Source organism: Vulpes lagopus, chromosome 13, assembly GCF_018345385.1.
Source record: "Vulpes lagopus strain Blue_001 chromosome 13, ASM1834538v1, whole genome shotgun sequence".
NCBI classification, from domain to species: Eukaryota; Metazoa; Chordata; class Mammalia; order Carnivora; family Canidae; genus Vulpes; species Vulpes lagopus.
In genome coordinates, this window is record NC_054836.1 from 14961974 (window position 1) to 14979776 (window position 17803).

The window sequence follows — 17803 nt, forward strand, 5'->3', positions numbered from 1 at the left end:
AATCGGAAGGTTGCTGTGAACTTTCCCCATTTGAACTTGGTCGATGCCAAATTTGTTTTTTAGGTAGTCTAATTTTATCATAAAAACTCAGCTCTGAAATCAAAGCTGGGTTAAAGCATGTCTTTCGGGAGCCTGAAGTTTGTGTCACATTGGCTTCTGCAAGTTTTATTTCTTCACATGAAAAAACACTCCTCAGGAAAGGGTGCCCAGACAGGATGGGGCACCTCACCACAACAGCAATACTCAAAGTTGTAAATCCCAACAGAGAAATCTTTACTCTGTCCCTCCTGCTGTCTCTCTGTTTCTGTCTCCTGGGTCCTACTAGCAATTTCATAGTTGACATGCTGGTCTTGTTTCCTAAATTATAGGTTCCTCCAGGGCAGAGACCACATCCTTTTCTTCAGAGCACCTAGCAAGTCCTGGGACATGGCAGGTGATCCATCAGTATTTGGTTTTTAGAAAAGAACTAAAAGAGCCTACCCAAACTGCATTCAGACTGCTTCTCAGAGGCAACTTGATAGGGAATTGCTCATCCAGAGTGTCAGTATTTACCTGGGGCCACTCCCTAATACCATGCCCACTGTTTCTGTGCCTCTGGCCCCAGAGAAAACCCCAGTGGACTCATGTACCCCTCACGTGGGTGGTCAAGGGTAGAAGCCTAGATGACTCCCTTTTACTCTTAAAAGGAAGAAGTGTACTACTGATTGTTATACTGTGATTAGGGCCCTGCTGAGTCTCTACCTAAATTAAAAGAAAGTATGGCACAGATAAAAAGAGAGACTTCCAGGTCTGTTAGCCTCGATTTGAATCCTTTTCAATTTTAAGTGTATTTCTTTGAACATCTAACATTCCTGGACCCTAGCTTCTTTTTGGCAGAATGGAAAAAGCATCTTCCTTTTTCTGGGTTGTCATGTATATGATCTGAAATAATACAATTAAAAATGCTTTGTAAATCATAAAATACTATCTGAATATAGTATATTCTTACCCTTTTAACTATAACAAGTTTGTCAGTGGCAAGACACCTGGAATCTTCCATCACCAAAGTAGGTAACTAAGCATAAGTTTTGCAAGAATTGGATAATTCTGTAGTTAATTGTGCAATAAATGCAACCCCTCTTCCTGGCAGTCCCAGTTTGCCTTGGGCTGCATACTGACGTACAGATTTAGGAGGTGCTCGCAGCAAATGAGGCAGCAAGTGAGGCCAAATCCACACTCTCTGATTTCAGTTAGGAATGCTAACAATTTGTGTGAAAAATCCTGCCAACAAAACCACAATTATTATGAGATGACATGTCTTTCAAGGCCAAAAAGTAAAAGCTCACATTTTGCCTTTACATGTAATGAGAAACGAGTTGCAGCGGGGGCAGTCTAGGAATCATACCCCTCGGGAACATTCAGGAGACCCCCAAAATATCATGAGTGCCACTGAACCCCTGAGAAGAGGACATGTCCAGATCTGGATCTAAGAGATAGATCTCCTGCTCAGGCCCAGGCTTGCCGATGCCCAGGAGAATCCCTCCTGCCTCTGGGATCAGGCCTGTGGCCTCTGCTGCTGTTCTAGTACAGCTTCACATAGCTCTCCCACTTCCCACCACCCCTTGCCTTCAACTGCAGCGGTCAGCCCAGACCGTAGCACATGTCTTTTTTGTTTGTTTGTTTGTTTTATGAACAAATGCCTATACTTGCAGATCAGGCAATATTCTTTGCAACAAAGCATTCTTTGCTCTAAGTTGGTATAGTTAGTAAAAAATAGTATTAAAAGGGTGCTTGGGTGATTCAGTTGGCTAAGCATCTGCTTTTCGCTCAGGTTATGATCCTGGGGTCCTGGGATCCAGCCCCATACTGGGCTCCCTGCTCAGCAGGGAGTCTGCTTCTCCCTCTCCCTCTGCCTCTTCTCCATCCTGTGCTCTTTCTCCGTCTCTCAAATAAATAACATTTAAAAAAATTAAGACATGTCATGTGCAATAGCTCAGTAGTGTTGACAATGGGTAATACCATAAACTGTTCAGTCATAATGAGTCTTAGCTTTTTAGTTTAGGGGTAGTATAATGTGGGAAGGGGCATTGTTCTACTTAAAATGACAGCGGAGCTATATTAATTCCCCAGGACTGGAAACCAAAAGTAAGCACAAGCCTTCATAACTTTGTTGAAATGCATCTTTCCACAAATTAAACCAATGGCACACATGCCTCTTTCTTTGATTATGAAAGCATTCTTCCTAAGAAAATTCTAAGAGTCAAAATGTCCTCTCAGCAAGAGTATCAGTAAAACATCTAAGAATCTTGGCATTGAAGTGAGATTTGTTTTTTCTCCTGCTGTGGACTTCCTGAGCAATAAATTTAGAAGAGTGAGTTGTCCTTGTCCAGCCTCTCAAGTCCTGTTGCATTTGTTAAACAATAGCCCAGGCTTCTCCATAGCGGATTCTAATTCTACAGCTTTCCTGAGAATTTCTATGTACCATTTGAGGCCAGGTACGCATTCATTCCAGTTCTTCCTTTTTTTTTTTTTTTTTTTTAAATTCAGGTAAGTCTCCAAGTATTTATTAGGTTCTTGCCAAACGAATGTGTGAACAGTTTATAATGAGGAATGAAATTGGATTCTTAAAGTTCAGGCCTTTTACAACAAGACTGCAGGCCACCATTTCTTTTGCTCACCCTCATATATATCTCCAGACAATAGTACAGATTTTGGCACATAGTGAGCCCTCAATGTTTATTAAGTTAATAAATAAATAAGCAGGTAAATGAATCATGATATTAGAAAATGGTATGTGAAATGTCTTGAGAGAAAAATAATTCCATTTCTTATGATCTTTGATTTCCCTTAATCATGGAACCATAGAAGACACTTTGGGTGAACCCTCTTCAATTAATATCCTTCAAACACATCTGGGAGAGATCACAACCCAATATTTCCAAGGTAAAGCTATGCAGATAAGATATATGTACTGGAATGCACAAGAAGCATCACATCTTGAGCAGAATATAAATATGAAGATTCTTGACACATCACATTCTCTTAAATGCAATCCTCATCATTCATAGTCTTTTGAAATTCATGGCAGAGAAGATTTTTTTTTTCCTTCTGGCAGGTCCCATGGTAAACTCTGCTGAATCCTCTGCTTCCTGAATACTTGCTTATTTCTTCCTCTCCCATGTGATCTGCTTGCTAAGCTCCCTCTAGCAGACTGAGTACACTGGTAGCCTTGGAAGAATCTGGAAGAGTCCTTTTCTCTGTTATTTCTCCATGACTCCACTCCCCCCCCTCTTTTATCACCATTTGGAGAAAAGTGAAACATATTTCAGTTTGGGGTTTGTGTTTTCGATGAAGGAAGAATTGATTTGTGAAAGGATAGGTTTGGCCAAACCATTTTTCTCTTTATACCTTAATTATAGTGACCGTATCAAAGTCTTCGGTGCTACTTCCATTTGGACTATTATTTATCTATATGATTTTATGTATTTTTCCTTCACAATGTTCAGACACATCTCCGATTTCCTTTCCTCAGAGATTCTTCCTTGACTGCTGACCTAAAGCACCTTCCATGTCATTTTTAACATTATGTTATTCTGTAGTCTTGATGGAACTGAACAGTATTTCGTGTTTCTTCATCTCTGCCATCCGTTTCCACCACAATATACACCCTCTTTCAAGTCAGTCCTCTTCACTGCTATGTCTACTTCACCTAGAATAGTTCCTGGCTCATGATATCTGTGTGGCCACCTGACAATAAGGGGCTTTGAATGCCAGACTTTTTCAGGTGCATAAAGGGGATCTTTTGTAATTCCTCCAGCTGTGGGAGGGTACATGTCCAGAATTGTGCCTCAGAGTAATTATGTTCATTGGTGGCAACATGTAGTCTGGATTGGAAAGCAGAGATCCTGGCACAGTTCAGTAAGAACATTAGAATTTTTTTTTCCTGTATGATGTGAATAACATTGGTCTAAAGTTTTGTGTTTGTTTGTTTGTTTGTTTGTTTTTGTACAATACAGTAGCTACTTAGACTGGAAACAGATCTTAAGCTAAAGGAAATCTATTCCTTAAGACCTGTTAAGCATCACACATTATACATATTTCTATAGCAGCTATTAGGTGTGTGTGTGTGTGTGTGTGTGTGTGTGTGTGTGTGTGTTTACAAAGTCTTCTTTGGTTGCTTAAGGCTCTCAACACATCTGTATAAAAATGAAGACAACTATTAACCAAAGGACATAAGGATTTTAACCTAGACAATATAAAGAGTCTTGGAATTCATAACTTGCTGTAATTATTGCAGTAAAATAAAAAATAGCGAAGGCTATTTAAAAAGCTTCCTGTCTTGAGATAGTATGGCCTTGTATTCCAGGAACTTAGTGAGGGATAATAATAATGATTATGATAATGATAATCTCATCAAAATCATGAAAGTATGCTTAAAAAGCCTAAAATGAGTTTCCTACTGAGAGGATAAAAAGAGGGTTTTTTTTGTTTTTTTTTTAAGGCCAAATTGAGAATTGAATTTCTACATAGTCCAATTAACTTCACACAGAGGGGGGAAAGAAAACCCAACCCAACTATTACATGGCTCCACGCCTTATTCTCCACCCTGTGTAGCAACCATAACAAATCAACACTGTAATTATTGAGCACCTAATGTATTCAGGGCTGATGGTTTAAAGCTATTCACAAATACATGTCACTGGGCCAAACAGGAAACTGGGCAAAATGTGGATGAGTTAGTGCAAACATCACAACTACTGCTAACTGTCAGAAAAAAAGTCACTTAAAGCAAAACCATCTTTTGGGGTATTCAAGAACCAGATATTGTTTGGTTTCCTGTAACTGGTTGCCAAACGAATGTGTGAACAGTTTATAATGAGGAATGAAATTGGATTCTTAACATGTAACTACATGTTACAACCAGGATTTCCAGAGGTGCAGACATGAGTGCTTTCCACCTGGTCCATAGGCCAGCAGGACTGCTCATGGACTTTGGCTGCGAGGGACTGAAATAAATTATAGATATTGTTTTTATCTCTTGATCTCTTATGACTTCTTGTTATTAGCTTGTAAGAAATCTTAAGAAAAAAAGAAATGAATGTATCCCCATATTGTATTTTTATCACATGGCTCCCAAACTTCCCTTTCAATTCTGTAGTATCTATTTAAAATGGAGATCTGATTGTGACTCTTTTCTGCTTATAACCTTTTATTTTTATTTTTTAAAAGATTTATTTATTCATTCATTCAGAGAGAGCAAGAGAGAGGCAGAGACACAGGCAGAGGGAGAAGCAGGCTCCATTCAAGGAGCCCTAGGTGGGACTCGATCCCAGGTCTCCAGGATCACACCCCGGGCTGCAGGCGGCGCTAAACCACTGCACCGCCAGGGCTACCCCATGCTTATGACCTTTTAATAGCTACTAGAGAAAAAATCAACCCTCTAAACATGGCCTACGTAAGAATTATTAGTACCTTGCCTAATTCTCCAGCTATGTTTTTCAAATCCTTCTATTTTCTACCTAACAATGCAGTAATCCCAACTGCTCCTTGGGTCTCTGCAGTTCCATAAGCCTCAGCTCAGGCTGACTGAATACCCACCTTCCCATCCGCACCTTCTTTCTTCCTCCACGGACTCTTGCTTAACCTTCCAGATTAAGTTTAAACATCATGTCCTGGAGGCTTTCCCCACCTCTTGATATTGACTCCATATCTGATACAAAGTTGCAAATATTTTTCCCATTCCATGGGTTGCCTCTTCACTGGGCTGCTTGTTACTTTTGCTGTGGAAATGATTTTAAGTTTGATACAGTCCCACATGGTTATTTTTTATTTTCTTGTTGTCACATGGGTGTCATAGTCCAAAACCCATACCAAGATTCAAGTCAGGAGCTTTTTTTTTTTTTTTTTTTTTTGCATGTTTTACAGTTAAGTGTTTAATCTTTTGCCTGTGATTGTCCAGTTTTTCCAGCACCAATTATTGAAAAAACTATCTCATCTTCAGTGAGTATTTTTGGCTCCCTTGTCAAATATCAATTGAGTATGTATGCCTGGCTTTATTCTGGGCTTTCTACTTTACACAACTGGTCTATGAGTCTGTTTTTTTGTTTGTTTGTTTGTTTTGTTTTGGCTAATACCATACTATTTTGATGACTCTAAACTTTGTGCCTTGTAGGTTACTTTGAAATTAGTAAGTGTGAGGTCTCCAGCTTTCTTCTTTCTCAAGTTTATTTTGGATATTCAGGGTCTCCTGTGGTTCTATACACATTTTAGGACTGCTTGCATTTCTGTGAAAAATGCCAGCAAAAGTTTTATAGGGATCGCATTGAATTTGCAGATGGCTTTGAGTGGTATGGACATTTTAACAATATAATCCTCCCAACCCACGAAGGCAGGTACCTTTCATTTATTTGTGTCTTCAGTTGTTTCATTAATTTTGCGGTTTTCAGGGTATAGATCCTTTTACTTCCTGGTTAAATTTATTCCTAAGCATTTTATCGTTTTTGGTTCTGTTATGAAAGAGATCATTTTCTTTGTTTCTCATTCAAATTCTTGTTACTGTATAGAAATGTGGCTTATTTTTGTATCTTTATTATGTATCCTGCCACTTCACTGAATTAATTTGTTAATTCTAATAGTGTTTTGGTGGAGTCTGTACTGTTTTCTATACGAATGACCATGTCATCTGCAGAGACAATTTTGTCTGTAATTTCTGTTTTGGGTGGATTTTATCTGTCTTGCCTGATTGCTCTGTCTAGAACTTCAGTACTATGTGGAGTAGTACTGAGAATGGGCACCTTATCATGTTCCTGGTTTTAGAGTAAAAGCTTTCACTTTTTTTTTTCCTAAGGCTTACTTTGTGACCATTTGATTTACTCTGGAGAATGTTACATATGTGCTTGAGAAGAATGTGCATCTTTCTGCTATTGCATAGAATGTTCTATATATGTCTGTTAGGTCCATTTGGTCTATAATATTATTCAGGGTTGCTGTTTCCTTATTAATTTTCTTTCTGGATAACCCATCCAATATTGAAATGGAGTTTTAAAGTCACCTACTATTATCATACTGCTATTTGGTTTTCCCTTCAGTTCTGTTACTATTTTCTTTAAATATTTAGTTGCTCCAATGTTGGAGCATATATATTTATAATTGTTATATTAATGAATAGACACCTTTTCCACTATATAGTGTTCTAGTTAGTTTCTTGTAACAGATTTTGACTGAAAGTCTATTTATTTGGGTATAAATATAATTGCCACCACCAGTCTCTTATTTATCATTTTAGCACCACCGGACTATCTTTCTCCATCCACTCACTTTCAGCCTATGTGTGTCCTTAAAGTTAAAATGTATCTCTGGTAGGCAGCATATCCTTGCATCTTATTATTATTTTTTTAATAAATTAATTTTTATTGGTGTTCAATTTACCAACACACAGAAAAACACCCAGTGCTCATCCCGTCAGGTGTCCCCCTCAGTGCCCGTCACCCATTCACCCCCACCCCCGCCCTCCTCCCCTTCCACCACCCCTAGTCCGTTTCCCAGAGTTGGGAGTCTTTATGTTCTGTCTCCCTTCCTGATATTTCCCACACATTTCTTCTCCCTTCCCTTATATTCCCCTTCACTATTATTTATACTCCCCAAATGAATGAGAACATACACTGTTTGTCCTTTTCCGATTGACTTACTTCACTCAGCATAATACCCTCCAGTTCCATCCATGTTGAAGCAAATGGTGGGTATTTGTTGTTTCTAATGGCTGTGCATCTTATTTTTAACACCTTTAGCCACTCCGTGTCTTTTGATTGGATAATTTAGGCCATTTGCATTTACATTAATCACTTATATATAAGGACTTAAAATTGCCATTTTGTTGACATTTTCTGATGGTACTCTTGTTCTTTTGTTTCTTTCTTCCTCTCTTGCTTTTTTCCTTTTTTTTTTTTTTTTTGTTGTTAGTGGAGTCTACTTTAATTCCTTTCTCTCAATCTTTTGTCTCATTACTGTAGATTTTTTCTTTGTAGTTAACATGAGGTTTCCTTGAAACCTCTTCAGATCTCACCGTCTATTTGAAGCTGATAACAGCTTGTTTTCAGATGCTTATAAGAACTACAATTTTATTTCTGTATTCCCCACATTTTATGCTACTGTGGCCATATTTTAGCTCTTCTTTTAAATAATGTGAACCTATTGACAGATTATGCAGTAGACTGAAACCCTTTCAGGATTTCCAGAGGTGCAGACATGAGTGCTTTCCACCTGGTCCGTAGGCCAGCAGGACTGCTCATGGACTTTGGCTGCGAGGGACTGAAATAAATTATAGGGCCCTTTCAGCCTCTCCTAAGGTACAGAGAGAAGTATCTCCCACTAGTTCCCTGGCCTAGTGATATTGCTCATACTGAGCAGCGATAATCACATTTTGGAAACCGACCCTGATGCTTTGCTTCTTTGAGTTTTAATTATACAGGAAAAGAATGAAGGTGTAAAAGCCCTTATCAGCTATTATCTAGTGAGGTAGTCTATGATAAAGCAAAATGTTCTTATTTTATAACTACAAAAATGTAATAATTACCCCCAAATTATCCTGAAGCTGTAAGTGGAGAAAAACGAATGGAATATCATTTGCCGGGCAACAATTGTGTAATGATAATAGATAGATAAGAGGAAGACTTCAGACTGCAAAGCTAACCTGGTCCCAGGGTCTACAGCAGAGCAGGTTTGATGTAGAGCCTGTCATACAATTAGCTAAAACTCTCCCAAACAAAGCTGCTACAAATACAATGTGTAGAGGCCTCCCTTGTGCTTCCCTCACCATCCTAAACACAAGCACCAAATATCATCATCATCTTCACCTTCACACAGGAATAACAAGTCCCTTGGCTTTCTGCCCACACTGGAGTTAAATACCAAACATTGTTAGAATACTCTTTAGTACAATGGTTGCTATTGCTACATTCAGAGTGCCTGAAATGGAAGCAGACCTTCTCTTTTAGAAAAAGAAATTAAGAAGAAAAAAATGAGTTTAAAATGGAGTAAAAATTGAGACATCTCAGAGATATTTTTGTTATTTCAACTCTATGAAATACAAAAGCAGAAGAAACATCAATAAAATTTAAAGGAGCTATGAAATTGATTTGATTTGATACAATCCTAAATGGTAGCTTTAAGTAAGCCTTCCCCTTCTTGTAAATTACCTTGAGCAGAGAGGCCTTTATAAAATAGCGTACCATTTACCAAAATCCTGCTTGGTGTTCTGCTTTGTTAGTGAATGCCTCCCATTGAGGTTGAGCCAATTACAGAGTACAAATGCTGTTTAATTTTTTTTTCCCTTTCTGCTAACACAAAGGTCAAATATTGAGAAATCTTTGTTTGGGTGGAATGAGTTTTCTTCTTTTTCCAAATGGGACTCTGTACCTATATTTCTTGGTATGCTCCCAACTCTTGGAGAAGGGTATTGGATCTCACAACATCACTGTTGTGAGTTTTCTTCAGGCTGCCACTGAACAAGTGATGAAATAACTCCAAGGAGTTTTGTGTGGTATAGCTACTCGTCTACCTAGTGGTACAGTGGGTAGTAACAAAGGGATTCCCCAGCACAAACTGTTGGTTTTCCTTCAACTTGCAAAATAAATTGAGGAGAAGCCATAGCAAATTAAGATCAATCTTTTATCATATTACAGAGCTGACACATTAATTTTTATTATTAGATTTCCATGCAGTTTTATACTTAATTGCATAAGATTCTATTGCTGTTGACATCTCTTCAGCTAGAATCTTTTCAACCAGGATATATTATAGTATTCTGATAATATTTTTGCAGGTTGATTTTATTCATTCCATTCAGGGTTACCAGATTTCTATTACTGTCAGGGTACTGTCAGGGTAACCCTGAATACCAGATTTCTATTACTTTTAGGATACTAACTTCAACATCTTGAAATGTCAACTATTTATATAATCCTATCTGAGAGGATTCAAAGGAAATAATGAATAACGAGTCAATATGTTTAATATGTGTGATTAGAGGTTAGCATTTCTATTGGGATGTGATCCCCAATAGGCTATCATTTCCATCTCCATAAAAATAAACTAGAACAAGTGTAGGGACACATTTAGTAAACTGCTGCAGCTGGCTACTTCCCATTACTGTCTATTTCCTTATTCATTTGTGTGCTTACAAACTCAGTGTTTCTGTCAGCAGTGGATAGATACTTAATTATTCAATACAGCTTCACATTTGAGCGTAAATAACATGCCTGCCAATTTCTAAAGATAACTTCGCAAAGGCCCTTGAAAAACTATCATGAAAATAGGGTCTATGGACAGGATTGTATTTCAGTGACCACTCCCTTCCCATTGCTAATGGAAGACAGTTATAGCAGAGATAGTCCAGAACACAGGGATAATTCTATGTCATACAGATTTGACTTGAAGAACACTGCATTTTCTAAACTAGACTTACTTTTCTGGTTCAGCTGGGCTGAGGCTAACCGTCAGCTGTGTCAGTTTCCCGTTGGAGAGTGAAATCTGAACCGTGTTGGGTGCCGCGGTAAATGAGCTTGTCATCACTGCTATACGGGTGGCTCCCTGTCCACAGAACTGTTGGTCTTCTATGTACATAAATGAGAGCAAATGATAGTGTGGCTGTTCGAAATACATTAGATAATGAATTTCATTAATCCCATTGTTCTTAATGCATTTTAAAGCACTTCCAAATAATCTCCTTTGAACTTTTCAATAAATTGATGAGGCTTTAAATTTGACCATTAAGAAAGAAACAATTCGAGAAAAATTTAGTTTATATTAGTGGTCCTAAAACATCATCTTTTTGTATTAATAATGTTACCCTTTTACTGTAAAGAGTTATTCCAAGAATGATACTAGTAATGATTACCAAATTATATGGCACTTCTAATATTGCATGTACTCTGAGAGTTTCATCTGTATATGACCATGCCTCCAATCTTTTGATGGACATAGAAGTTATTTTTAAATAAGGATATATGATTAATTGATACATGGTCTATCCTTTTGGTGAGCCTGAACATTTTCAGTTCCTTAATGTAAGAACTGATTGCAGTTTTCTTGATGCCTTTTTTTAAGGCCTGCCTTCAACCTTTCCTTTTTGAAAAAGTAACCCTGAAAAGATTAAGTAGGGCTTGAAATTATGGAAAGGCCATGGGAAAAAGTTTCTACAACTATGGCAAATAGTGGAACAATTTCTTCCATATGATATACATGCAATTATACAAGGCAAGTATAATTGTGTTCTAGTTACCTCTAAACTCTCACTTAGACTTTCAGGGTTAATTTTTCATTTTTTATAATTTTCATATTGCAGTTCCAGTTGTGAATATTTGCTTTATACATTGAAGTGCTTAAGTGTGGTTGTATACATGTTTACAACTTTTATATTCTCTTGATGATATCATTATATAGTTACCTTCTTTGCTGTTGTGGGGTTCATGGTTGGTGGACTTGATTCCAGGGCCTCAGGTGGCCATGGATCCTGTGTGGTCCCTGGATAGAGACCTTGGCCAGTAGAGCTGGTGCTGGGACAAGTTTCTGCTTCATTGTCTACAGTTGGATCCACAGACCATGAACCTGTTATCAGCTGTGCAGATGGGTGTGGCTTCTGCATGGCCCCAGGGAGGGCTCCTGCCAGGTTTGTAGGTAGGCCCATGGTAGGCAGACTAACCCCAGACCTCTGCTAGAGCAGCTGGGAAAGAGTCAAAGGGCTGCTTCAGGGTTCACAGCTGGAACTATGGTCTGTAGTTCTGCCTCCAGGGAATGGATGAGAGTGCCTCCTGCCAGGTTCCTGTATAGGCAGGAATGTTCTCAGACCATGGCTGAGCTGGGCTAGAGTCAGGGTTGCTTCAAGATCCAAAGTCATGCCACATCATGGTGTGTCAGCCTTTAGGTATTTCCCACCTTGTATCCAATGGGACAGTGCTGCTCCCAGACCATGACTGAGAGCGCTGGAGCTGCATATAGGTAGGACCTTTCCAGGATGTGCTAACAGGTCAGCAGATTCTGCCTCCCTGGGTGCACGTGGGTCCTGTGCAATCAGGACCACCCCCAGACTACAGAGGAGAGGGGCTAGAGCAGGATTTAAAAGCAGTTTCAGGATAAGCAGTCGGACGAAATATGATGGAGCTGCCACAGGAGTGTGGGTGTGTACTATCTTCTGTGTTGTCTCCCTGAGGACAGTACTGCTTCTAGACCATGACTCAGAGGAGCTAGAGCCAGGTCACTGGATGCTTCAGGGCCTAAAACCAAGGACAGAGGTTGGAGGGCCTGTTACCTGAGGCACAGGGACACAGGCCTCCTCCTCACTGGGTTCATGGCAGATGGCGCTGGTGCTGGTGGCAGGACCAGTCGAACAGGCTGGAGCTGAATCCATAGGAGTCAGCACTGTTTCTAGGTCTTTAACAGGACCATAGTCTGTGGGCCTGCCACCCTGGCATGGGCCTACCTTCTCTAAAATCTGGATTCTAGAGCTCTCAGAGATACACTTCTGTCCATGAATACTGCCAAATTAGTATTGCTGAGGGGAGGGGGCAGGTACCAGTGAGAAAGCCTTCATTCTGCCATCTGGCGGATATTACTGCATGAGTTTGTTTTAACGTAATCTAACTATTCCATCTTATCCTTTGTGGTTAGTGGTGTGTGTATATGCATTATTATTCTGGAACTATTTTATAATCATTTTATCAAGGCAAAAAATACTTATTAGCTCACTGATTGGAGGTGGAAATGAATTTAATGATTGCTTTATAGATAAGTGACACAATACTACTTTTTTTGCTAAGAAAAACATGCCTTTCCATTTCCTTACATTGCCTTTAATGTAATACAGTAGAGTTTTATTTTTTTTTTCTAAAATAGGTCTTGAAATTTTTGTTCAGTTTATTCTGAGGCATATTTTATGACACATTTATAATACGTTATAAATAAGCATTTTTTTAGAAAACAAAGCTATGGGTTTATTTTGTAAGTATTTAAAATGCAAAAATCTGATTATGAATGTGAAAATGGGAAGGATATTGTAGCCCTACCTGTTATTAAAATATATTAAATGAAATTTTACCATATACAGGAGTTTGATCCTAGAAAACTAGGCACATTTATGATATAGCTCAAAATTACAAGGTTCTTTAGCTGTAAGAATGGTAGTATTTCATGCTAGTGGAAAAATTAACCACCATTCAATAAGCTTTTTAAAGAACTATCTAGCTCAATGGGAAAAAAATAATATAAGGCCATATTCCTATAACTCTATAGCATTAAATTGTACATATTTTAAATAACACATATAGAGGAACCTAACATTAGATGGAGGAAAGAGTTTCTCAGTGGAACTCAATACAGATAAGCCAAACAAGGGCTGATATCAAGTAGATGGTATTATAGGCACAACTGGTGGGAACATAAAAGTGATTTTCTGCAAAGAAAATGGGATACTCTTTTGTTTAACATAAAATTTGTGTATCTTTGTTTCCGAAGTTCCACTCAGGTGGATATTTCTCATTGATATCCTAGTATTAGGTAGAAAGATTGTGGACAAGACTGCTTACTGGAAAAAAATGTAATGGTAATAAGTAATGAAATTATTTAATATAAAGTTGTACCCATGAAATAAAATAGTATACTGTCATCAAAAGGTATGAAGTAGAGTTACAGGTATAGAAAAGCGTGCTGAGGGCAGCCCGCGTGGTCCCGCGGTTTAGCGCCGCCTTCAGCCCAGGCCTGATCCTGGAGACCAGGGATCGAGTCCCACGTGGTCGGGCTCTCTGCATGGAGCCTGCTTCTCCCTCTGCCTCTCTCTTTCTCTGTCTCTCGTGAATAAGTAAATAAAATCTTAAAAGGAAAAAAAAAAAGCGTGCTGCCCTATGCTTTAAAGGAGCAAAATAGGGAGGCGGGGCAAGACGGCGGAGGAGCAGGGGCCTCACCTCCCCCACCCCCCCAGGTGACTTTCAAATCAGCCTGAGCACCTACGAATTCAACCTGAGATTTAAAGAGAGAACACCCCGAATGCTAGAGAGAGAAGGGTTTCGCTTCTAGCAAGGTAGGAAGGCGGGAAAAAATAAAATACAAAAGAATCCAGTGGGGGAGAGGCCCCAGGAGCCGGGCTAAGGCTGGGGGGAGACTCCGAGCGGGAAGGCCCCGCCCGGAGAAGCGGGAACTTTAAATATCCGCACCGGATCCTTCCCAGACCCACGGGCGCTCGCAGGGAATCGGGGAGGATCCCAGGAGGGGCAGTGGGGCCTCCAGGTTCCCGGGGGCACTAACAGAGGAGGTGCCCCCGGGGGAGAGCGCCCCACACCGCGGGCCGAGCTCGGTCAAGGGCTGGAGCGCACGGTGTGGTGGGGGGGGGGGTCTTGGGAGAAGCCGGGGGTCAGGCGGCGGCTCCCGGCGGAGGGGGCTGCACCTGCTGCCTTCGGGAGCTGTGGCCCCGGGAGCGCGATTCCAGCAGTGCAGGCCCCGGAGCCCAGGGCGCGCGGGGACACAGCCGGGCTCCTGCGCTCCCCCCCGGACAGGAGGAGGCGAGGAGGGCCCAGGACACCGAGGACGCTCCTGCCCCGGGCGCCCCCCAGCTGTGCAGGTCTGCACCTCCCCCCAACGGGGCATCTTGGCACCTGCGGATTGGGAGACTGCGGCGGTTACTGCAGGAGCTGATGCCAGGGCTGGGGACCTGGCCGCCACCAACAGTGTCGTTCCTTCTGGTGTCACCATGTGTCTGGGACAGAGTGGGGCCCCCAGGGAATAGGAGCCTCACAGGATAAACAGCTCCCACTGAGCCCGGCACCAGCAGGTGGGGAGCAGCTCCCCCAGGTGCATATACCTGAGAGTCAGCACAGCAGCTCCCCCAACCCCCAGAAGATCAGCTGGAAGGACAGCAAGTTCTTGACCCAGCAGAGCTGGAAAGCTCCAGGGAAGTCGAGGGATTTACAGTATATAGAACTAGAGGGTACCCCCCTCAGTGCCCATCAACCAATCACCCTAACCCACTGCCCACCTCCCTTTCCACTACCCCTTGTTCGTTTCCCAGAGTTAGGTACCTCTCATGTTCTGTCACCCTAAGAAACTCATTTTAGACTTAAGGACATATACAGCCTCAAAATGAAAGGTTGCAGAACCATTTACCATCCAAATGGTCCTCAAAAGAAAGCTGAGGTAGCAATCCTCCTATCAGATAAATTAAAGTTTACCCCAAAGACTCTAGTAAGAGATGAAGAGAGACACTATATCATACTTAAAGGGTCTATCCAGCAAGAAGACCTAACAATCACGAATATTTATGCCTAGAACTCAATCACAAGAAGAAATCTGGAAGAAACTCAAACACGTGGAGGTTAAAGGGCATCCTACTAAAAGATGAATGGTCAACCAGGAAATTAGAGAAGAATTAAAAAGATCCATGGAAACTAATGAAAATGGAGATACAATTGCTCAAAATCTTTGGGATACAGCAAAAGCAGTCCTAAGAGAGAAATACATCACAATACAAGCCTCCCTCAAAATATTGGAAAAAACTTAAGTACACAAGCTAACCTTGCACCTAAAGGACCTGGAGAAAGAACAGCAAATAAAACCTACACCAAGCAGAAGAGAATTAATAAAGATTCGAGCAGAACTCAATGAAATAGAGCCCAGAACAACTGTAGAACAGATCAACAAAACAAGGAGCTGGTTCTTTGAAAGAATTAATAAGATAAATAAACCATTAGCCAGCCTTATTAAAAAGAAGAGAGAAAATACTCAAATTATAAAATCATGAATGAAAAAGGAGAGATCACCACCAATACCGAGGAAATGCAAATGGTTGTAAAAACGTATTATGAGCAGCTATACACCAATAACTTAGGCGATCTAGAAGAAATGGATGCACTGCTGGAAAACCACAAATTACCAAAACTGGAACAGCAAGAAATAGAAAACCAGAACAGGCCAATAACCAGGGGGGAAACTGAAGCAGTCATCAAAAAACCTCCCAAGACACAAAAGTCCAGTGCCAGATAACTTCCCAGGGGGAATTCTATCAAACGTTTAAGGAAGAAACGGGATCCCTGGGTGGTTCAGAGGTTTAGCACCTGCCTTCAGCCCAAGGAGTGATCCTGGAGTCCTGGGAATGAGTCCCACATCGGGCTTCCTGCATGGAGCCTGCTTCTCCCTCTGCCTATGTCTCTGCCTTTCTCCCCCCCCCCTCTCTGTGTGTGTGTGTGTGTCTCATGAATAAATAAATAAAATCTTTAAAAAAGAAGAAGAAGAAACAATACCTATTCTACTAAAGCTGTTCCAAAGGATAGAAAGGGACAGAATGCTTCCAAACTCGTTCTAGAGGCCAGCATCACCTGAATTCCAAAACCAGACAAAGACCCCATCAAAAAAGTGAATTAGAGACCAATATCCCTGATGAACACAGATGCAAAAAGTCTCAACAAGATACAAGCCAATAGGATCCAATAGTACATTAAGAAGATTATTCACCATGACCAAGTGGGATTTGTCCCTGGGATGCAAGGTTAGTTCAACACTCGTAAAACAATCAACATGATAGATCATATCAACAAGAATAAAAACAAGAACCATATGATCCTCTCAATGGATGCAGAAAAAGCATTTGACAAAATACAACATCCATTCCTGATCAAAACTCTTCAGAGTGTAGGGATAGAGGGAACATTCCTCAGCATCTCAAAAGCCATCTACGAAAAGCCCACAGCAAATATAATTCTCAATGGGGAAAAACTGAGAACCTTTCCCCTAAGATCAGGAACATGACAGGAATGTCCACTCTCACCACTGCTATTGAACAATAGAAGTCCTAGCCTCAGCAATGAGACCACAAAAAGAAATAAGAGAAATTCAAATTGGCAAAGAAGAAGTCAAACTCTCCCTCTTCTCACATGGCATGATACTGTACTTAGAACACCCAAAAGACTCCATCCCAAGATTGCTAGAACTCATACAGCAATTTGGCAGTGTGGCAGGATACAAAATCAATGCCCAGAAATCAGTGGATTTCTATACACTAACAATGAGACTGAAAAACAAACAAACAAACAAAAACAACAACAACAAAAAAAAAAAACAATGAGACTGAAGAAAGAGAAATTAAGTAATAAATCCCATTTACAATTGCACCCAAAAGCATAAGATACCTAGGAATAACCTATCCAAAGAGGTAAAGGATCTCTACCCTAAAAATTATAGAACACTTCTGAAATTGAGGAAGACACAAAAGACATGGAAAAATACTCCATGCTCTTGGATTAGAAAAATTAATATTGTGAAAATGTCTATGCACCCAGGACAATCTACACATTCAATGCAATCCCTATCAAAATACCATGGGCTTTCTTCAGAGAGTTGGAACAAATCATCTTAAGATTTGAGTGGAATCAGAATAGACCCTGAATAGCCAGGGGAATATTAAAAAAGAAAACCATAGCTGGGGGCATCACAATGCCAGATTTCAAGTTGTACTACAAAGCTATGATCATCAAAACAGTGTGGTACTGGCACAAAAACAGACAAATGTATCAATGGGACAGAATAGAGAACCCAGAAATGGACCCTCAACTCTATGGTCCACTAATATTCGACAAAGCAGGAAAGACGATCCACTGGAAAAAGGACAGTCTCTTCAATAAATGGTGCTGGGAACATTGGACAGCCACGTGCAGAAGAATGAAAGTAGACCATCCTCTTGCACCATACACAAAGATAAACTCAAAATGGATGAAAGATCTAAATGTGAGACAAGAATCCATCAAAATCCTGGAGGAGAACACAGGCAACACCCTTTTTGAACTTGGCC